General features: G+C 30.5%; 1 protein-coding gene and 1 long non-coding RNA gene across 2 annotated transcripts in view; one reads left to right on the forward strand and one right to left on the reverse strand.

The window, feature by feature from the left end:
• LOC136795193 (uncharacterized) overlaps positions 1–20,040 on the reverse strand; it is a 47,275-nt gene extending 27,235 nt beyond the window's left edge. The window contains exons 1-3 of the long non-coding RNA XR_010842758.1: positions 19,907–20,040; positions 19,082–19,436; positions 16,398–16,570 (exon numbers count right to left, since the gene is read on the reverse strand). This is a non-coding gene — a long non-coding RNA (uncharacterized lncRNA). The remainder of the gene's footprint in view (positions 1–16,397; positions 16,571–19,081; positions 19,437–19,906) is intronic.
• The window catches only part of LOC106687060 (ataxin-2 homolog), a 130,795-nt gene that overhangs the window by 19,329 nt on the left and 90,064 nt on the right, over positions 1–21,402 (forward strand). The gene's annotated exons all lie outside the window — the stretch shown is intronic.

Raw genomic sequence — 21,402 nt, forward strand, 5'->3', positions numbered from 1 at the left:
TAATTAATGTTTTAATTAATTCAAATTATAAATGTAGTATTAAACTTGAATTCCCTATAGATGTGTTGACAACAGAAAGATTTATTTAAAAATACATTATTGGACATCACCGACAATGTAGAAAATGATACCTTTTTTCGTAGCCTTTAAGTGGCTTACCTTTAAGACAACACCCTTTTTTATTAGTCAGAAATAATTCGAGGGGTCGGCATATCTCTTAGTCATCGAGGTAGGAGAACATTCCTTTATAGATCTGTAATAGAGGAAGTATAGGCTCTGTGCTCTATTGTGGTGGCAATAGATGCAAGGATTATGCGGGAAATACTTAGCTGTGTATATCCCACGGTCGCATAATTAAGCCAATATCATACAACCTTCATGTGATTGCAGCAATATTGAGAATTATTTCAAGGTGTCGGTACATAGTTGAGAATCATCCGCATTAGTTGTGCTGTTTCTTCGCATAAAAATGTCACTGTAAAATTTATATGATAATTAAATGCCGTAGTCATTCAAACTTTTATTAAGAAATAATATAGCAATACTTAAAAAACGTTTCGGCACTATCTATTGGCCATCTTCAAACGAGACTGGGGTGAGGAGGAAAAAGTTTGCAAATGGTCAACAGAAAGGGGCTAAACGTTGTAAAAATGTGGGGAATACATATATAGAATAAAACTGTTAAAAAACTAAACAAAATAAAAAAATACCGCTACAACCTCATGGGTTCCCCTTTATAAGGAAGTACTGTTTCTTGAACAACGTTTGTGCAAGGAAGTTATTTGCTCAAGATCACGTTTAACCCGATAGATTTTTCTCCCACTTAAGGGTATCCACTTTTGAACGCTGGGTGGGCTACAGGATGGCTTCCACACCCACAGGGATGACTCACAGCTACAGTAACAGAATAAATAACTATGCGCCACAGCCGGTTTCGTGAATTATTCACTGAACCTACCCCGCTCCCTTATAAATGAAAAATAAAATAAATTTGCTGTTATAAATAAAAAAACAACAACATTATTGTGTAGTTTCATTTGGAATTATGTGGGTTTGATGGAGTCAAAAATATTTTTCATCAATAATTTTGAATAATATTTAATAACTATTAATTATGGTTAATAATAGTTATAAGTTTAATTTTCAGAATTTTCTAATTTATAGAAGCCTCTTTATGTTCAGACCTTCGTTTGTTGATAGCGAACATAATCGCATTGAAGAATTGGAGATGATATGTCCAGACCACATCCTGGAGATGGAAGGACAAACGTTATCTCCCTGCTAATTGTTACAAAAACATCCTCATCATTTAATAGAGGAGGGTACAAATTGAGTGGGAACAAACGAACAATATAAGTCAATAAAGAAATCACACTAAAGTTCAAGGTAACTGTTCAACATAGTTTTTTACGATATTTTCGACCACCATTAAAATATCTTCAATTTAAAACATGAATATTGATGTCGAAATTTCGGTTACAGACAGTAGAAAATTAAATAACAGAATACCATAAGAATGTGTTAGGGTAGGTTCCAAAAATATACATATATATTTATATATTTTTTCCACTACACTTGGGCTCCTCCAACTGCCCTATTTAGCTCAAATGAGGCGAGGGTTATTTTCTAAGCAGAACAGTCCTATTAAAGTGGGCTTGAATTTCAGTCAATATTTCGCCATGTTCTGAGGTCGGCCTTCAGAAGATCCTCTACGGCTTTTTCGAATTGAGTTTGTGTATTGATAATTTATTTCAAAATTTGGTTAGTGTTAGAGAAGAACTTCAACATTTTTGCTAAACCATTTTTTTTTTATTTAACGGTTCTTTCTACATCCTCTTTAGGTTTTATCTAGTTAATGCGATGTACTTGATCAAGGTACGAAAAACGTTTATTCTAAATTGAACGCAGGCAAAACTGCGGGGCACAGCTAGTATTTGAAATAATAAACATTACAACGCTATAATATCATGTTTCCCATCTGATTTGACTGTATTTTATAGTTATACTATAATTTACTGTAATACTATAATTATCTTATTTTATTCACAATAGATGTGCGTCTACTCATGGAGACAATCCTGATCCAAACATTTTCTAAGCATACTCGTTTTCATCTTTTCAAACTCTAGTTCATCGCTCCTTCGAGAAGTCTTTGTGGCCGATAAAGATATTTCTTAGGTCTTCTGAGGTCACCGCTCTATCATGTTAGCGATAATTACACAGGGCGAAAACCTCTTTGTCCTGCCGTTTCCCAGAAGATCCAAAGACATTCTTTGTGCGTTCCTGAACGAGGGTTACAATGCATCTCCACACTTTATTAATTAAAGAGGATCCTTTCTTTTGTCGTCTTTCTTACGCCAAAGCTTGTAATTCGGCATCTTCCTTTTGTGGTTCAATAGCTAATTTCCGGGCGTCATGCCTAACGAAGTGAAAGTCATATGTTGTATTGAAGAAGTTGTCCAACGACTCATTGTTCGAGGATAGCTTGCGGTACCTTCCTATCTATCTCCTTGATGAGCAATTCATTCTAATATATCTACATATATGCATTATATAACTCACGCACGTACTAAATTATGTATGATCACAATTGCGAACGATACATAATTTTTCTTTGAATTCGAAAAACAAAACAAAAAAATCATAAAACCTAAAACATTACGTTAGTACATGAGTATCTTGATGTATAATTATAGAATAAAACTATATAAGAATATTTCTTTTATCGATATCAAGTTTTACTTTATAATAATACAATTTTAATTTTCCTCTTACGCGGACCAACTAAGAGGAAAAGTAAAATTGTATTGGGCTGCGAGAGGGAAAATGGCACAAGAGCCCTGTGTCGTAGGAAAAAAACAAAAAAAAACTTTATAATAAAATCTACAAGAGAGAAGTGCTTTATTCGGCAATGTTACCCAAATACATCGGGTTGCTATAGCAAACAGCGTACCCATAATCCATGATACACACATATATACACTATCAACTATTAAAAATGATACAAAACCAATTTTTTTCCTACCTTTTCCATTTTTTTATTTTTTTATTTTATTTATTTATTGATATTTACAACTGTATATTTTCCATTTTCAAACAATAATCATCTATAAACTAATTACAATAACTTTCAAATATTTTTTTTTACCAATTTGATTTTATTGTTTTCCTCCTTCTTCCTCTCAAACAAAGCCATATTACAATTAAGCAATTCATTCAATAATATGCTATTCTCCCTATTTCACACTCTCATACCTCCCCTCTCCATTGATCCATAACACACGTTTAATCCGTTAATTTTAACCCAAATTAAAAGAAATCATCAATACATAGCAATGTAGGAATAAAAAAATAATAGAAAAGACACATAGCAGCAGAATAGTGTAAAATATAAAATAAAATAAATAAATAAAAAAAAAACTAATACATAAATTTAAAAAACGTACAAATGAATTAAAATTTAATGTAACAAAGTATGTTTTTTATTTAACGTATAAATTAAATATAGAAAATCCATGGAAGTCAGGCGGTTTTAAATACCTTTCTAACACTACTCAGCTCTCAAAGCCATAAAGCAGAGATGGGAGAACTTTAAACATGTGGACTTGGACTAGCACATATTTGCACCATAGGCCTCCAAAATTAATATGGCTCTTAGAACAGAGTCAAAGGTAAAGGCAGATACACGATTCTTTCTCTAACACCAAAACCTATCCATTACATACTTGAGTACAATATTATCTTTGGCCTATGTACCAGGTCCAAAACTGTTTTATTCTATAAGGGACCAATTTACTTGGCCTGTCTGTAATCATATCCTTATCCTGACATTATATCTAGCACCGTTGATCTGATTTCAATGTCACTTTGAAGTGCAGTTTGGTACCTAGGCTTGAACGTAGACAAATCCGCGGCTCCCCCTTGGATTTTTTGGTCCGAAGGAACGTATTTAATTTATTTACGCTAGAATTAGTAAGATAACATTGTTCAGTTAGCATCTTCACGGATCACAAGATCACAACAACACCTTTGAAGAGACAAAATGAATATATGAAGTCGATTCTTCGGTATAAAAGGTAACATTCAATGAATGCAATTATTCGTCATACACTTACATCTAAAAATAGTGGGTGAAACGAATGAAAAAGAACCTTTTTTGAGATTCTATTCTTCCTATTATAACTTATAGTTTGCCATTTCAATAATCTCAGAATGTTTGTTGAAAAGAAATCAAAGAAGGCAACCATCGTAGAAGAGGTGGTTAATACTCGTATTTTTGGCAGCAATCCCAGAAGGCTGATGCTCTTATAACAACTTCTTCATCACCTCTTATATTTTTGTATTTATGGTGTGTATTGTATGTATTTATGTACAATAATTAAGTTTATGCTCGATTTTCAATAATTTATTGTGATTGTACAATTGGTAATAAAAATGAAGTGATGATTGAATTTTATGAAGTTAAAATAAAATGGTGGGGATTTTCATGTAATGCGGAATTACATATCTTTCTTATATCTAATGTTTCCGAATGGACTATCTATATGTGTATGTATGTGTAATGGGGTATAATACAAAGTTAAAATGACAATTAAGTATATTTTTCTAGAAAGTTAAATTTGTACACACACCCCATTGGGAAAGATCTTTGCGGAGGTGTAACGTGGTTGTTTACTGAGAATGAAGGACGACACCACAAGGTTTTCCCATATACGATATTGGTAAATCTATATGATCCAATTAGGATAATGGTATTTATAGACATCTGCACAATAAAAAATTCGAATAATTTTGGATTGACAGCTCGTAGCTATCAAACACTCATTTTATTTGCTATTTTCCAAGAAACAGAGGTGTTTTATCTTGAAAAATTAAAAGTTTTATCCAACTCTTAGTAAAATATCTATGTGATGGACCTTCGACTAAACGTTTTAAAAATTTTGGCTTCTATCTTCGAACGGAATACTTTTAAAGAAAAAGTTTCCTATAAAACTAGTAGACGATAAAATTTACTAAAAAAATAAAGAATTTAGTTTTATTCCATAACTATTTGACTTCAGCACTCCATCCTCTATACTTAAGAGCCCGGAAATTTGTACTAAATTAGTTTTTAACATTCAAAAGGTGAGGTAAATGTTTTTTTGTTTTTTTTGTTTTTTTTATATATATATATATTTGTTACACGGAATTTGATATCCAAGTTTTCAACCTATCATAACCTGTGCGCCTTAAGGCGCAAAAAACTAAAAAAATTTCTAAACTAAGAAATTTAGAACCCTTACAAACATTTCTTTTGTATTTTCTCAATAATAAGTTTTGAGTAATACTTATCTTATAAATGAATGACTAATAAGGATAATAATTAGTACATCTATCATACGCAAAGTTTTACACCATGAAAATTAGCTGAGGTAATCAATTTAAATTTCAAAATTAGCCTGGAATCCTCACACAAGACTGAAAAGACAGGAAACTGCATATCGATTTCGACTGTTACAGCACGTACTAAACAAACGGTCTAAACTTACAACTCACTACAAAAGACTGATTTACATGACAATTATAAGGCCTATCTGGACATACGCCGTTGAGCTTTGGGCACCACTAAACCTTCGAATTCCTCTCGTATCCAATCCTTACAATCCAAAACCCTTCGTAAAATCCTAAATGCTCCCTACTTCGTCACAAATAAAGTCATCCACAAAGACATTAACGTACCATTTGTAACCGATCTAGCCCGAACCATATATCAATCCTTCCATAACAAGCTCCCTAACCACTCAAACCCATTAGTTTCTAATCTTGCTTCCTCGTTTATTCCGGACAATCCTCCGAGGCGTCTGAAAAGAAGATGGCCTCGAGACCTTATATTGTAAAAATGTTTTTAGAGTGCTACCAATGGGTAATTTCTCTACATCCTTGTGCCATAACCATTATGCTTTCCTCAAATTTATTTGATGTATTTTATGTACAGTTGTAAATATCAATAAATAAATTTATAAAAAAAAAATTAATTTCAAAATTAATTAAGATATATAAAATTGGGCCGCCCATAGCTCAGTGGTTGACACAGTCTTACCAAATTGATGTCTATTGGCGGTGCCGGTTCGAATCCGGCGTGGGACGTTGACTTTTTTCATTGAGTGGCGGTCCCACAAAATGAAGAACTTTGACCCCCAACATGGTTAGGCAATATAGGACTCCAATGGTAGTCTTGGCCGAAAAAAAAAAAGATATATAATTGCCGACAGGACAAAATAAAAAAAAATGATAAATAATGAAACGAAATGATATTTTTTGAAATGAAGTATTTATCCTTGAAAAAGCTCTTATAACTCTGATTTTGATATGCTAAATCAAAATCTATGGAATATGTATTAAAAAATCCAAGTTTTCGACTTTCTAACCATTGTGCTCGCACCTATGCATAACAGATATACATAATATATTTCTCAACTTAGAGGTCTATTACACCAGAGCTGTCATGGAATCATACTCAACGTGCCCATAATATAGTGAATTCATCCTCTAAAATTTTTGTAGACAATTTTTCCTCAAAAAATTACCAATGCTTAGATGATTAAAAAATGTTTAATGATTAGGTACACAAAGGTACGCGCACCATGGATTCTAAGTTGAGAACATGACTTTGCAATACACTTGATATATAGAAAAAATGAGTTTTTAGATATATTTTTGTAAGGCAACTCCTTCATTTATTTCTCTGTTTATATTTCTTGATCTAACGAGAATATATGCTCACAAATGTCCATATGTTTATGAAGTTCGATTGACAACGTTTAAAAAATAATGACTAAGAGACGTCAACATATAACAAGAGCGTAGGAAGACCAATGGCAAGGTCATAAAGATTGTAAGTAATTGGGCCGCTCCTGCAGGCTCGCCCATCTTCGCGGCTTCCTTGTCCTCAAGGACGGTTCCCTGTGTCTTCTCCTCATCTGTCCATGTGCAGACCTATTCCTATTGTAGTAAAGATTTCACATGATCCGGTTTTATTACAGGGATTGAGCATTGACAGTTAATAAACAATAGAAATAGTCCTAATTAGTATGCAGGTAAAAATTTTGAGATAGAAAAGATAATATTATAAAAAATGTATTTATTATTCTTTCGATGCTGTGTTTAAGGTTGTTATTTTTGGGGGGAAAATGTATACAGAATATTTTAAATATAATTACGGTTCCAAAGAAAATTACAAAAATTTTATCCAATTTAAATCGTTTTTGTTTTGACTATTGTAGAATTTAACTGTCTTTTGAGTAGGTATAATGCTCTAGGAGAAGTACAGTTTTCTGGTTACTCGAAAAACAATTTCTTTAGCCTCTTGAATTTATATTTTTTCACATCAAATCTTATTACTCACCAGCAGTCTTTAAATGACCATCTCTAAATATTTTAGCTTTATAGGAATTGTCATGGTAAGATTACAGTGACACATCTATGGAGGCTATGGGTCTTAGTATGACGCTATACAATCTAAAGCCTCAATAAACGCAAAATGAGTTTTCCAAATCAGACTAAAAGATCTTGAGATTAACGCTTTTAAATAAGAACAAATCTGTAGCTATATACAGGGTGTTTCAGGGTTAAGTACCCGAACTGAAAATGTGAATTGAGGATCTCAAAGAATTTCCCATAAACATATGAACGCTGACGCTTTTTTTTTAGGAGATATTTACGGCTACAAATTTTCTATGTTCTGAATTATGTAGATTAAATAAATAGTTAAATTTAGAATAAAAACTTAACACGTCAACAAACTATTTTATTAATATTATATAAGAAGATGATCAGGGTTGCAGTCAAAAGAGAAACAAAAATAGTTGTAAACTATTTTTGTTTCTCTTTTGACCGCAACCCTGACCATCTTCTTATATATCAATTTTTACGGTCAACTATATATACATATATAAAAAAAAGAATTGGCAAAATAGGGTAATTGTGGACTGAAATTAATTACCTCCGAAGAATAGCCTGCACCAAGTATTTTTTTTAATTTATGTAGTTCTAAAATGGTATTAAAATTTCCTTGATGATGGTTTCGGACTTAAAAAGAATATAAATTGTTTTGAGACTAAGATTGGATAAAATTAATTTTATTTACAGTATCAAGAAAGTGTAAAGATTATATGTAAAGATTAAATGTTAATCTATTTATTATGTCCTAAATAATTCCTAACAATGCAAATCTTAAGACGTGAATATCTTGGAAAGCGTTAACTAACTGTAGTCAGCGCACCAGTTGACTCCTTTTGTTTTTAAGTATTAAGAGTTCAGTGTCAACAATCTTTATGATATAAGGTGGAACCTGAGCTTATAACTGGCGACAGTTTTTAAATAGCTGTCACCAAACTTTTAATATTTAAAAACAAAGAGTGACCTGCCAATTACTGGTACATGAAAATAACTGCACTTATCTACCTTCATGTTTTTTAAAAACATTAAATGGAAATGTTTTTTATGCTTTGAGATTCTTAATTAGTATTTTCAGTTAAGACAAGAAGGCCCTAAAACACCCTGTATAACATTATAGAATATTTGATGTTACAAATATTAAGTTTTTACTTCTTTTTTTCATTCAAACCTGTCATAACCAGAGGTACAGGCGGAGGCCAATAGCAATAGAAGGGGTGAGGGCAGGAATAGTTGAGAGGTCTAAGATGCTAAGGCATAAATTTCATTGACCGTACCATTCAAGAATTACTACGCTTACTGAATTAGATCAACCCACAAAAGAGAGTTGAATGAATAATTTCATATACGATAATTGAGTTTTGATAAAGAGTGATAAAGACGTGCTGTTCTGACTAGTTTGTATTAATTGTAAATTGTTGCTATTGTTAGTGTGATTTCCTATATATGTTATTAATTGTTTTAAAGATTTAGGGAGTCAATATTTTAGCATTCTGATTAAATATCGACTCCCTAAATCTTATTATTAAATTATATATTAAAATATTCAAAACTATATGATGCTTCAAGGTTATACAATATTAACCCCGCAATAATTTCAGTTCCTCTTCTGATGCGAGATAAGTTAATTTGATACCGAATGACTTCAGATATTAGAGTTTAAAGTTCTTTAAGGTATTTACGTATAAAATTATGTTAAGTTGAAGCCAAACGTTAAGGAAGTTAATTTGATATTGAATAATTTTCAATGATGATGTTGTCAGACAGAGTTAAAATTTCTATAAGATATTTATCAACATCATCATTTTGTAGATAATGATTTTAAATTGAAGCGTTTGGATTTATTCTGCACACGATTTTACAAGTTGTTGTTTATTGTTTCGTGAATAAACAATACGTTTGAAATCAACGAATTTGGCTCACATAAATACACGTAATAGTCCAAAAATATTATCATCGAAACATTGTTTAGAAACTTCAATAAATTATGCTTAAAAACTACGATAAGATGTCTAGTGTCCTAGAAAGATACATGGACACCTTAAAATATTCTACGATAAAACCTTCTTATCATATAAATATCAGTACAATGGCTGGCAATACTCCATAAATTGTCTTAGTGGGTGTGCTGGACATCTTGTAGGCGTAGGGTGTAATATATCGGCTGTGTTGAGGAAATAATAACTTCTACAAAGAGGAAAGATACATAGCGATATGGGTCTATAAACAGTTTTTAATTTCTCCTGTACTTTGATAGTTTTAATCATGATGAGAAATATGGGTTATTCCATAATAATGAAAATTTTTCTGAGGTGCGCAGATAATAAAGCGATAATCCTAGATATCCAATGATGCTAAAACTTAAGCCCTGAGAGTTAGGAAAATTGACCTTGATTTTTAAAGACTTACCAAATATAGTGAGATGATAGGGTTCTCGATCCTTAATGAGTCCCCATTGTCTTCAGAGTGATTCACGATTTACGTGCATAAAATCAATTTTGGAAACAAAATTACTGAAACATGGATATTGTCTTACAAAATCTCAGTATATCATGGGCCTGATATAATATGAATCAGCTCATTTAGAAGAAGAATATTGAGCTGTGTTAGTAACATATTCAAGAATTTTGATTTCAGTCTATAAGGGTTTACCTGTTTAAAGAACTAAGTCACAACCTCCATTGCTGCCCATGTTTTGGGCTGTTTCAAACATTTCATCTACCGCAAAAAATTTATTTTTGGCTTCCATAATGGTCTAAGTAATTTTCATATATTTAATACAAAACAAATAAAAACAAAATTTGCCTCCATTGTTTGGTCATTTGACATAATTTAATATCAAAATTATTTTTCAAAAATTGAAGGGTCCTAAAATTCTCACAATTCTAATAAAAAAATCTATTAAATCAGCTGTGAAGAATCCGGTTATGTCAAAAAATTCAATTCACAGTCAATGTTAGATATCATCTTTTACCTTCGATCGTCCAATTTAAGGCAGAATTACTAAACCAAAATGGAAATCATCCACCTGGGACTAATTTTAGTAATATTTTAATAAATAAATTATAAATTAATGGCTCAACCCCAAATCCTTATAATAACTCAGTTTTATATCACCACAAGAGTTAGGATATGATAAACTTAAAATCAACGTTGCACTAGTGGAATCTATGCAACCCAAAACTTTTTCACTAATTTTATTTGTACGAATAGATTTGATCTCAACAATTTATTTTTCCTTCTCTATAACAACAATTGATTGTGAAATAAATTATATTAATCCTTGAAAGCATAAAACGGCAGTTTTAAGCCCTTTACTTAAAATAAAATATTCCAGAGATAATAAATTATTAACGGATTGCTGTTTGATCTGCTGGATCATGAACTAAGATTGAACTACTGGAGAAATAGAATTTTCAAAATCTTTAGGTTTTAAATTGGAGGAGAATTGGTTTATACTTTTAATTTTTATTTCTCATCAAACTACAAGTCATAATTCATTTATTATACTATCAGATTATTATGAATATATTTTTATAAACAGCACTATTCTTTATGTGATACATTCTGATAAAAGCTATTCGTAACTCACCCTGTCAATATCAATTAATTTTAGTTCGCAATTCTGTTTTAATGAAATGAAATGAAAAATAAAAACGTTATTTCTTTATTTATGTATATTATTTTCTTTAAAAAAAAAAAATTCAATGTATAATTTCAATTGAGATCACCATTTCACAAAGTAAAAGATAGTTCATTTATAAGTGTATCTATAGATTTTAAAGTTTCTTCAATATCGACGTTATTGAATATGTCAGCCTTTGATTGCACCTATTGTACCCATATCACCAATAATTGTTATTAGAATAATTTGATATTATATTCTCCCTAAGAGGTTAAAACCTAAAATGTTCGGTATCAAACCAGACTTTTTCTGAATATTCTTAGAACTTTTTTTCTTTAAAAAAATCGGTGACCATGGTGAGATTCCACACAATTTGGCCTGAGCTGCAGTTAAATCAATGTAAGTTAACAAAAATAATAATAATAATAAAACATAGCGAACCCGAAGGCTTGAGGCATCAATCGAAGTCTACTTACATCCATCTGTCCATTGATTCCGGTCCAAGCCAAGACTTTCATTCAACTTTGTCGCCATCCTCTGACTTACGCTACCTTGGGCGTTTACCCGTCGGTTTAGTGTTTTTAAAATTTTAGAGACGACAATTAACGATTCGACATTGTTAAGCCTTCTTAATTCTACGCTCAACACATTCTTAATAGTTTCAAATATTTTCCGCAATAAAATCTTATATTAAGAGTTAATTTATTTATTATTATTATTTAATTTTATTTATTTTTTTGTTCCCCCTCGAGACAATTTCAGGATTCTCCCCAAACCAAAAATAATTGTACGTTTTTGTAATATACTTCTTGATGGACACTAGTAATATTGAAGATCTTACGAGCAGTTTCACAATGATAGGTATATTTCATGATTATAATTTATTGTTATTGTGTAGGTTAATGGTCTCATAAACTCCAACTAGGTTAAGGTACGCTCCTGCAACTGGTTGCTAATTAATGTCACTAGTTGTTTTTATGACGCCGGCCAGCAATAAAAGCTATTCATCACACAATAGGCATAGTCTCCCATCTTCATATTCGAGGTTTTTATTATTATTACATTAAATTATTATTACTGTTATTTAGTAAATATTAAGCGTTTAAATGCTAGTCTTAATTCAGTAAATTGAAAGAAAATTGCATGATAGATTCATAAACAGTCGCTATAATACATAGTTTTTAAAATAAAATCCATTCTTAGTCGCACACTGTTGATCATAATTGTTAATTTAAGAACATCACCCTAGGAGTTTGTCGAAATAAAAAGCTTGTGTTTCTAGCTTATTAAATAAGATATCTAGTAATGGAAATTGGTTTGGGCTGCCAAAGCTAATCTAATCCCTATTCAACCTTTTACATGTCAATATCCGATAAATTTGGTAATCGCCGTAGATATTTTAACGTCCAGTTTTAATGATATGGGAGTAATTATGGAAAGTATTTACATAGTCAACGTGTATATTTAGATAGTAGACTCACAGTACTCCCATCAGTGAACACAGGAGGCTTGCCACTTAGTTTTAAAATTCTTTTTTATGATATAAATGATCACTGCAATTTATGGAAGATTTTTTGAAAACTTAGAAAAGAGTTGTGCTTTACAAAAATGTTATCAAACTACTCTTATATAAATTCCTGCCCGTGGGAACGGTAAAACGGATTTTTTTTTATAAATGGTTTTTATAGATCAATCGTCTGTCGAAGATTACGAAAATGGTTAATCAAATCTAATAAACACAAGATGTCCAAATAACAACTTCCTGTCGATGTGCTGCTACTTTCTAAAGTAACCAGTTCTTGATGCATACCAACTTGTAAACGAAAAAAACACTTGTGCTTGAAATTTCATAGAAAGTGATTTAATAAAAAAAAAAAGATGTAACATGTAAGAAGTATCGATTTAGATTTACTTATAAAGCATGAATAATTCATATCATATCTGGAATCAATATTATAATTTTTATGGTTAATATTTTAAAACATTAAACTTTAGTGAAACCAATCAACTAAAAACAAAATCATCTTATATTAAATCTGCTCCCTATGAACCACTGTATTTTCCAATCAAATAAACAACCAGAATAGTTAATTATAATAAAAATTAGAGGTTTCAGGAAAATACTCGTTTAATCGGAAGGAAGAAAAGAACATATTGATGTAATCACTGTTAATAAAATTTAGAAAGAATTTTACATAGAGAATGATTAGTAAAAAAAGATGTTTAGAAAGGATTTTTTTTCTCTGAAGGATTTTCCACACTAATTTTCCACGTTACCTACAACTAATCTATCACCCTTCTGATTTTTATTTAGAAGTAGACAGTATCCTACATATCAGCTAAATTATGTATACTTCATGTTATTAGTTTTAGCTACATATACAGAAATATAAGTTTTATTGTATAGTATCTTTATATCTCATCATAATGCCATGGACATATTATATCCAGTTGGTATACATTTTCGATGAAAAATTAATGGTTTCTTCATTGACAGAAGCAAAACTTCGTCTCTAAGGTTGTAGTTTCACCTCATTTTTGTGCAAAAACAGATGAAAATTCATCTAATTATTTTATTAATACTAAGAATAGGTGACAAAAAAATGCAGGAAGAGAGAGTGGAAAATAAGTTTATGATAGAGTTAATAAATTCAATTAACATTCGGATTTTCAACTGAATTAGGATAGGATTTGGAGGTTGTGAATGTCCTTAATAAAACTGCAAAAACCGAGAGAAAAAGGGTAGGGGTATAAAAAAAAAAAATTAGACCCCAAAAGGCATTTCTTTAACACCAACTCAATTCATGCAAATTTTCAACCTTCTACACAATTTGAGGATGCCCAAGAAGGTGCGTGACACATTAAAAAACCCCAAAAAAACATTTGGGCCTTGGCGACAATGCGAAGCATAATTACAAATCAGTTAAGCCCATTAAAACCATCAGACTATTTAAATATCAAGAAATATATCATAAAATTTATTTATATGAAAACTATCATAATCAACATTAATTATTAACATCCTTAATAAAATGAAAAGTCAATAACTAATGTTATTTTTTATATTTTCAGTTATGAGGGAAGTTATAACCATCAGTAGTTTTTGATGAAACAACAAGATGTTTAGAAATTTTGTCTAAAATTCAATCTACTTTTTTGTTTTTTTCTGCCTAGAAAACAAGTCCAAATAGCGAATGTCAGTTCATTTGATCTAAAGCCACTAGATTTGCACAGATTATATACGTACCAGACATGCCCGAATTCATCAAAACTGTATTTTAGGTGACACAAAATGGATATAAAAACCACCCCAACTTCCCTTAGATTTACGAAAAATATGACAATTAAAAACTATTTATCAAGTGCATTTAACAGCATGTTAAAAATTCAAATGATTTCTTAATGCATATTTTAGCAAGCTGGTAATGGATTGAATATTTTTAAAACAATCGAATTACTTAATATGTATTTTTTTGAATTGATAAGAAAAAGTAACAAAAAAAATTAAATAAATTTTATACATCCAATAGAGACAAGTTGCTATAAAAGATAGCATGTGTAGGTATGAGAAAATTCATAAAAATGTACGACATGGAGAAATGGTATCAAGAATGATTAACATGTACTGCAATGTAAATTATTAAACAAAACATAGTATAAGGTTTAAAGGAATGGAAAGAAATGTTCACTAATCAATTCAAAGATCAATGATTACTATATTATTATTATGTTATTATTTTTATTTTTTTATTTATCTACTTAATAAAGTTTCAGTAAAATATCATAAAAAAGGAAATTTAAAATATTTTGAATGGAAAGCTGAAAATAGTCTCTCAACAAGAGGCGGACTGTGAATAGAAAAGTGTGACGACCGGATAGAAATACAAATGGCCGTGGCATTAGCAATCTTACCCTCGACTACTTTGGATAACGTCCAATTTTACGCCTGCCAATTTGTTCCTCAAATTTGTATTTGATTTATTGATTTCCCACTCTATAATTTAATAAAGACGCACCAAGATAAATAAGACCTTTCAGTTGTATTTTGAATGGCAATTGTAGAATTTATAAACTTTGAGTCAATATGAATGACAAAGATCCCAACTGGTATTTCTCAATTCATAGTATCATAATTAAACTTTAAGGAAAAATATCTACCATGCTCTCTCATAATATTATTCTTGTTCACGTGTATATAATTATAAATATAAACCAATACAATCAAGACTTTACTTCATAATTAAGAATCCATGCCACCTCATAACAAAGCACTGTAAATTGATAAACATGATACCGCTGGAGAAGAACTCCAATGATTAATTATAAATATTCATATCTAGTATGCCATGGCAAGGGAGTCTATGGTATCCAGTCCTTGAATTAAATATATAGCTTATATTTTCAGTCGGTGACTGAGATACATAATACAAATATATGAGTAAATAAATAAAATGCTATCGTGGAACGCGGTCAGCCTTAGAAAAGCTGAATATCCCGCAACATAGTAAATTTATATTGTGTATTATACGAATGTTAACTGTAAAAGTATGATGTACAATAAATTAGTAAATAAGTTAAACATAAAAATAGTAAAGTGAAGTGAATATTTTTTGATGAAATGTTTCACTTAGAAAATTAAACACTAGACATTCAATGCTAAATTGTGATAACTTAAGCCGTGAACTTTGTAATGTATTACGCTTCAATTATGAGATACTTATTGGAATGCACAAAACAGATACCTACCTATCTTGATGTCTTAAGTATCTCTTACCTTATATAACTGTTTTCTTAATTTCAGTTGACTATCCACAATTTTTCCCGAATTATATAACACTATGTAAAATGGATAATGACATAGGCTGAATACAGTACCATAGCTTCTAGTTTTGGCATATCCACCACCTTTCCATGGGTAATTTATCTTAAAAAAAAAAAGTGAAGGTTTGCACACTGGCTTTTTATTCACTATCTTCAAAAGAATATAAATATAAAAAAAAATGCTAACTTTCACCAATTACACTTTAAATTGCTCTAGTGATAAATGGTTAAACGGAAATTCCAAATTACTGATCCAAACGTTCATTGGTATTTAAAAATCGTTTTATATAAAATATAAATATTAGTAATTAATCATGACTTCAAAGTGTAACTTTTTTCTGTTGGCTTTAATAATAAATTATTACACTATAAATATTTTAATTAATTTTGTTTAGGAAAGATTTGACTCAGTAGATTATAATCTTGCACCAGGGTCAAGTCTATTATTAATAATAATAATAATAACCAAAAATATTAGTTTTTTATTTCTTCTTTATATTCATTGGAATCCACTTACCTTTATATTTATTTTTCTTTATTATTAGTCGACAGTTGTTTTAGCATTTTGTTCAATAGGCAATCCATTACAAACCACTTTCTAGTTGATGATTTTTCAGTAGGTTTAACTGTTTCTATATTGTAAATTAGACCTCATTCAATAGTAAGGAGCCAAGCCAGGTACTAACTAACCTGAGAAAAATGAGTTTAATGTTAAACGATTTGTTAACTTAACGCTAAATTAATTGGATTTTTACCACTAGGTAGTTCCTCCACATGTCTGCATCATGTCATTAACATAACTCACATAACATTTACTTATAGTATATATTTAATACAGTTGTAAATATCAATTATAAATAAAATTAAATATGTATAGAAAAAAAAAACGAAGACAAAAAGCGTTTTATCTTATATAAATACATCTCTCCAACATTTTCTAATTCAGGAATATTAATCATACAGCATCAACTCTAATTTCCCAAATTTGAGTATTGGTTCCTTTTCGTTGAATGGGATACAATTATTTTGGTTTTTATACAAGGGGCGCACTCAGGATCAAAACCATAGTCAATCAGGAGGGAGGGGGGAAGGCAAGTCATCGTGAATAGGGTTGACATTTCAGCACGGAAAAACGAATGAAACCAAAATTTTATATAATTGTCCTATGTATTGTATTGTAATTATTAAAATTACTATTTGCTTGAAAAGGAATTATTTTTGTATTAAATTAATAATTTTTTTCACTTCTGAGGGGGTGGGGTAGCAGCAGCCCCCCACCGCTGGGTGCGTCCATGGATATCAATTATATTATATTAGGAAAAAAATTCAACTCTTTTCACTACGTTGTTTTAACACGTTTCGAGCTATATCTACTCATCTCCTACCACATAAATTAATAATTTAAAAAAAAATTAAGATATATACATATATATAGTATATATATGGCTGTTAATGATATATATTTTTGTGGATCTTGAGGATCAGTCAATAAGACAACTATATTGAGGGAAGTTTTGCAACTTTATTTTCTGTATAGTCATCCTGTACAATGCAAAAACAGTTTTTTAGAAACAAATAATTTCTTCAACTAATCATTAAAAAAACAAAATGTATGTACAAGTAGTTTTATTTATGATTAATAACTATTACGATTAAAACTTTTCTTACTACTGTCTACTACAGTTGGTTCAACATTGCTATGATACAACTGTTGTTAATTATATCTTATATGTTTATTAGAGAAACATGATATTAAATTTTATACTTCCGATGTTTTGTTGACAGCCTGATTATATTACAACTATATTTGTCTTGACATAGCCTTATTTTAAAATACTGTTCTAAAGTACCAAAATAGGATTTCTTCACAGGAATTTAATACACTATATTAGATTGTCTTTGTCTTTCGTATTGAGTAAAGTTTAGATAAAGTGGCCGTGTATTAAATTTAGCTCCATTATAGATTTTTCAGTATAAAAAATCAATTTAAAGATAATTAATAAGAATTTAATTTTTTTTTCTGGTCACGACTACAAATTTTTACATTTCCTACTAACTAGGATCAAATTTTGTTATTCTTCGAAATCTAAACATCTCTCCGACACATTGCTCCTCTTTTGAAGGATAATTATATTGATGAGCACTGTACAGAAATGAATCCCTTGCCGCTCCAAAATATTGATTTTAAGTAAAGCAATTTACTAGAAAGATTAGGGTTATATGCAAAGCTTTCTTATGGAATCCTAGAACACTATAGACAGAACCGATCTTCCACAGTTCGATAAAACGAGTTGTTTAAGCCAATCAGTCACTATATACGTTAATTAATACATCGTTGAGGCTCTTAAAATCATAGGCTTGGAACTATTCGGCACTATAGCCGATACGTCGCAATAACCGTCATCCAGTGTTAATAGAAGAGCCCAAGAGAAGAAAAAAGCCATCCTAGCTTTTGATTACTTTAATGAAAACTATGCATAATTACTAGTATAGTATAGAGAAAATAAAAAATGGCGGCTGTTTCAAGACTCCATATCGTTAAAACTGCTTACAACACTAGGTAACCTATAGAACATCATTTAAAGTAATTTACTGAAATAATTAGTAATGTAAATTTACTAAAATATGAGCCCTAACAGAGCTTTTCACGTTCAATAGTTCCCCAGATACAGTTTTTTAAAAAATTCATAAAAAAAAAAAAAAAATACTGAAAAATCAATAGTAAGTGAATTTATTGTGAGCAATCTATTTCTCAGGAACCTGGAGATGTAGAGATATCTATTAGCACTCAAGTCGAAGCTAGTTTAATGTGCAATAAATGAGTTTCTGACACTTATTTTCGTAACCGTAGTATTTTTCATGATATTTGTTTAACCATTAAACGTAATGGGAACTATCGAACGTAAACACTGAACTGTTAGGGCTTATATTTTAGTAAATTTACTTTACTTTAAATGATGTTCTATTAGATTCCCTAGTGTTGTGAGTAGTTTTAACGATACGAAGCTTTGAATTTTTTTTTAACGTTTTGTACCAGTCATTATCTTTCTTTCTCCTATACTATTCACTCATAAATTTTGACTTATAATTATACATAGTTTTCATTAAAGTAATAAAAAAATTGGGTTGAAATAACTGACATTTACCTCCTCTGGGGCTCTTGAACATGTGTATACATACAAATATAAACTATGAACCTACCATCCTCACAATGCTTTGTGTCGACTAACAGCGCAAGTTTCTTTTAATTATAGGGTAACGGAGAAAGTCTTAGTACCCTTCACCTTCTCAGAGATTATCAAGGCTGTGAACTATCCACCAGTCTTTCGAACCCTTCTGCACATCTTCTGGGAGGCGTTGAGTGCATCCTGTTACTGGCATTTGGCCAATTTAATAAGGATCTAATGGCCCAACAGGAGAACAAGTCCTTGGAGCTGTTGGCGAGAGAAATTAATTTCTGTGATGATGCAGAACTGAAGATGTAATATCAGGGTACTAAATGTAACAAGTGATGAAATTCATAGATCTTCCTCCCTGACATTTGTAGTCTCTTACACTAAAAAAATAATTAAATAAGAAAAATATATTAATAAAAAGTATTTAACATAATGAAAAAATAATAATCTTGAAGTGAAAATATAAGTATTGTATTCGATACGTGCAAAAATATGTCCCAAATTCAAAATTTTTATTTAGAGTTTTCAGTTTATTCAATAACATATATTTTTCAAACAAATTGTGCGAAATAATAATAAAAATACTATTTGTTATTCTGAATATTATACATTGCAATAGTTTACATTTAAAACATCATCAAATGATGCACACGGTCGTAAAACAGCCTATCTTTCCTTTATTGTGGATTGACGTTCCTGGTAAAAATCAATTATTTAGGGCTGAACTCAAAGATTTTTGTAAGAATTATTTATAAATTTTTGTTCTCAAAAAAATAATGTTGGTATTTATTTATGGTAAGTGACAGATGGCTAAAGGTAAAGCAATGTGATCAATAATTAATTATCTTACCTCATTTTTTTCATGTACTGTGTTTTAGACTGATTCCCTCAAATCATAAAACCTTGACCAACGTATTTATTTAATGCATCTATAAGAGTTATTATTGATTGTAATTGCTTTATCTACTTACTATACAGTTTTAGGCATTGCTAGGAAAACCATTAAAAATTTGTTAGTTATAATATATAAATTTATATAATAATATTATAAATTAATTTTTTTATCATTAGGTCACATATAATTCTTTGTTGAATTGAAAAATGTTTTTTTTCGTATTACCCATCCTTCCCGGCCTACCCGCCCACGGTTGCTTAAAACGGGAAGAGGAGACTTTAAGATAAGTTTAATCAAGCGATATTTAAAAAACGCCTGAAATTGAAAAACAGTATGATTCAATTTCACGCCGTTTTCAACTTATCTTAAAGTATCCTCTACCCGTTTTAAGCAAATATTTTAAAAGTGAGATAGGACCGTCGCTCCCTGGGGGTCTTTGTTTTCACCATACAACCAGCGGAACGGCCCCTCCCCGTTCCAATAATCCACTAGCGTCAGACAACCATGTAACAACCTTCAATGGACCCCTCACCTAACCTTATAATGCCAAAAGGCAATCCAAGGTATCATTAACACCCAGATATACATATAGCATACCTCCTATATGTATGTACCAGATATTCAATAACATCATTATAGGAGGGTATGAAAAAAAAAAAAAAAAAAAAAAAAAAAGGGGTCTTTGTGAGTAAGCGCCACAGCGCTCCCCTGCATACAACGGATCCCCCACAACCTACCTTAAAATGTCCTTAAGGCTAAGAAAGGAAATTTATGAGCATTATATATTATGTATTATTTTGTATCATATATTTTTGTTTGAAATAAGAAAATTAATAGAAGGGTGAGAAAAAAAGGGTCTTAGTGGGGCGGGTCAGGCGAGGAAGGATGGCCTTTTTTTGTATAATACAATAATATGATATACCATGATAATATAATACATCTTAAATTTGAAACATTATATTTTAAACCTAAATCATTGGTCCTATTATATGATCCTATCTTCCTTTAATTTCATAAACTGTTTACGTAATCAGCAAAATCTCTCATGGTATGAAATATTTGTATTCGCTCTACGGATGTTAGATAACGATACGATAACAGGTTCTCCGTACTACTACTTTAGACGATTAAAAATTATTTATAACATGTTGCAGATAGTCCAGATTTCTATTCGGTAGGTATATAATAGTTTTGCCTGATTAGGGCGAAATTAAAATTTTCTGAAAAATTAATTTTGTATGTAACATAATATGTTTGCAGTTATAATAATAGGTTTATGCACCTATCTCAACTCTTTACAGATAAGTATGCGTGTAAACCCATTTAAAAAAGTTGTTTACTGACTTTCTTTTCTGTTAGCTTATTCTTCTGATGTTATACCGCTTTTAAAAAGCCTGCTCGACCTTTGTCAATATTGGGCTTTATGTTTTAATGCAGTTCGGTCATATCTT

The sequence above is a fragment of the Halyomorpha halys genome, unplaced genomic scaffold (assembly GCF_000696795.3).
Source record: "Halyomorpha halys isolate HHAL.00 unplaced genomic scaffold, Hhal_1.1 Scaffold910.1, whole genome shotgun sequence".
Lineage (NCBI taxonomy): Eukaryota > Metazoa > Arthropoda > Insecta > Hemiptera > Pentatomidae > Halyomorpha > Halyomorpha halys.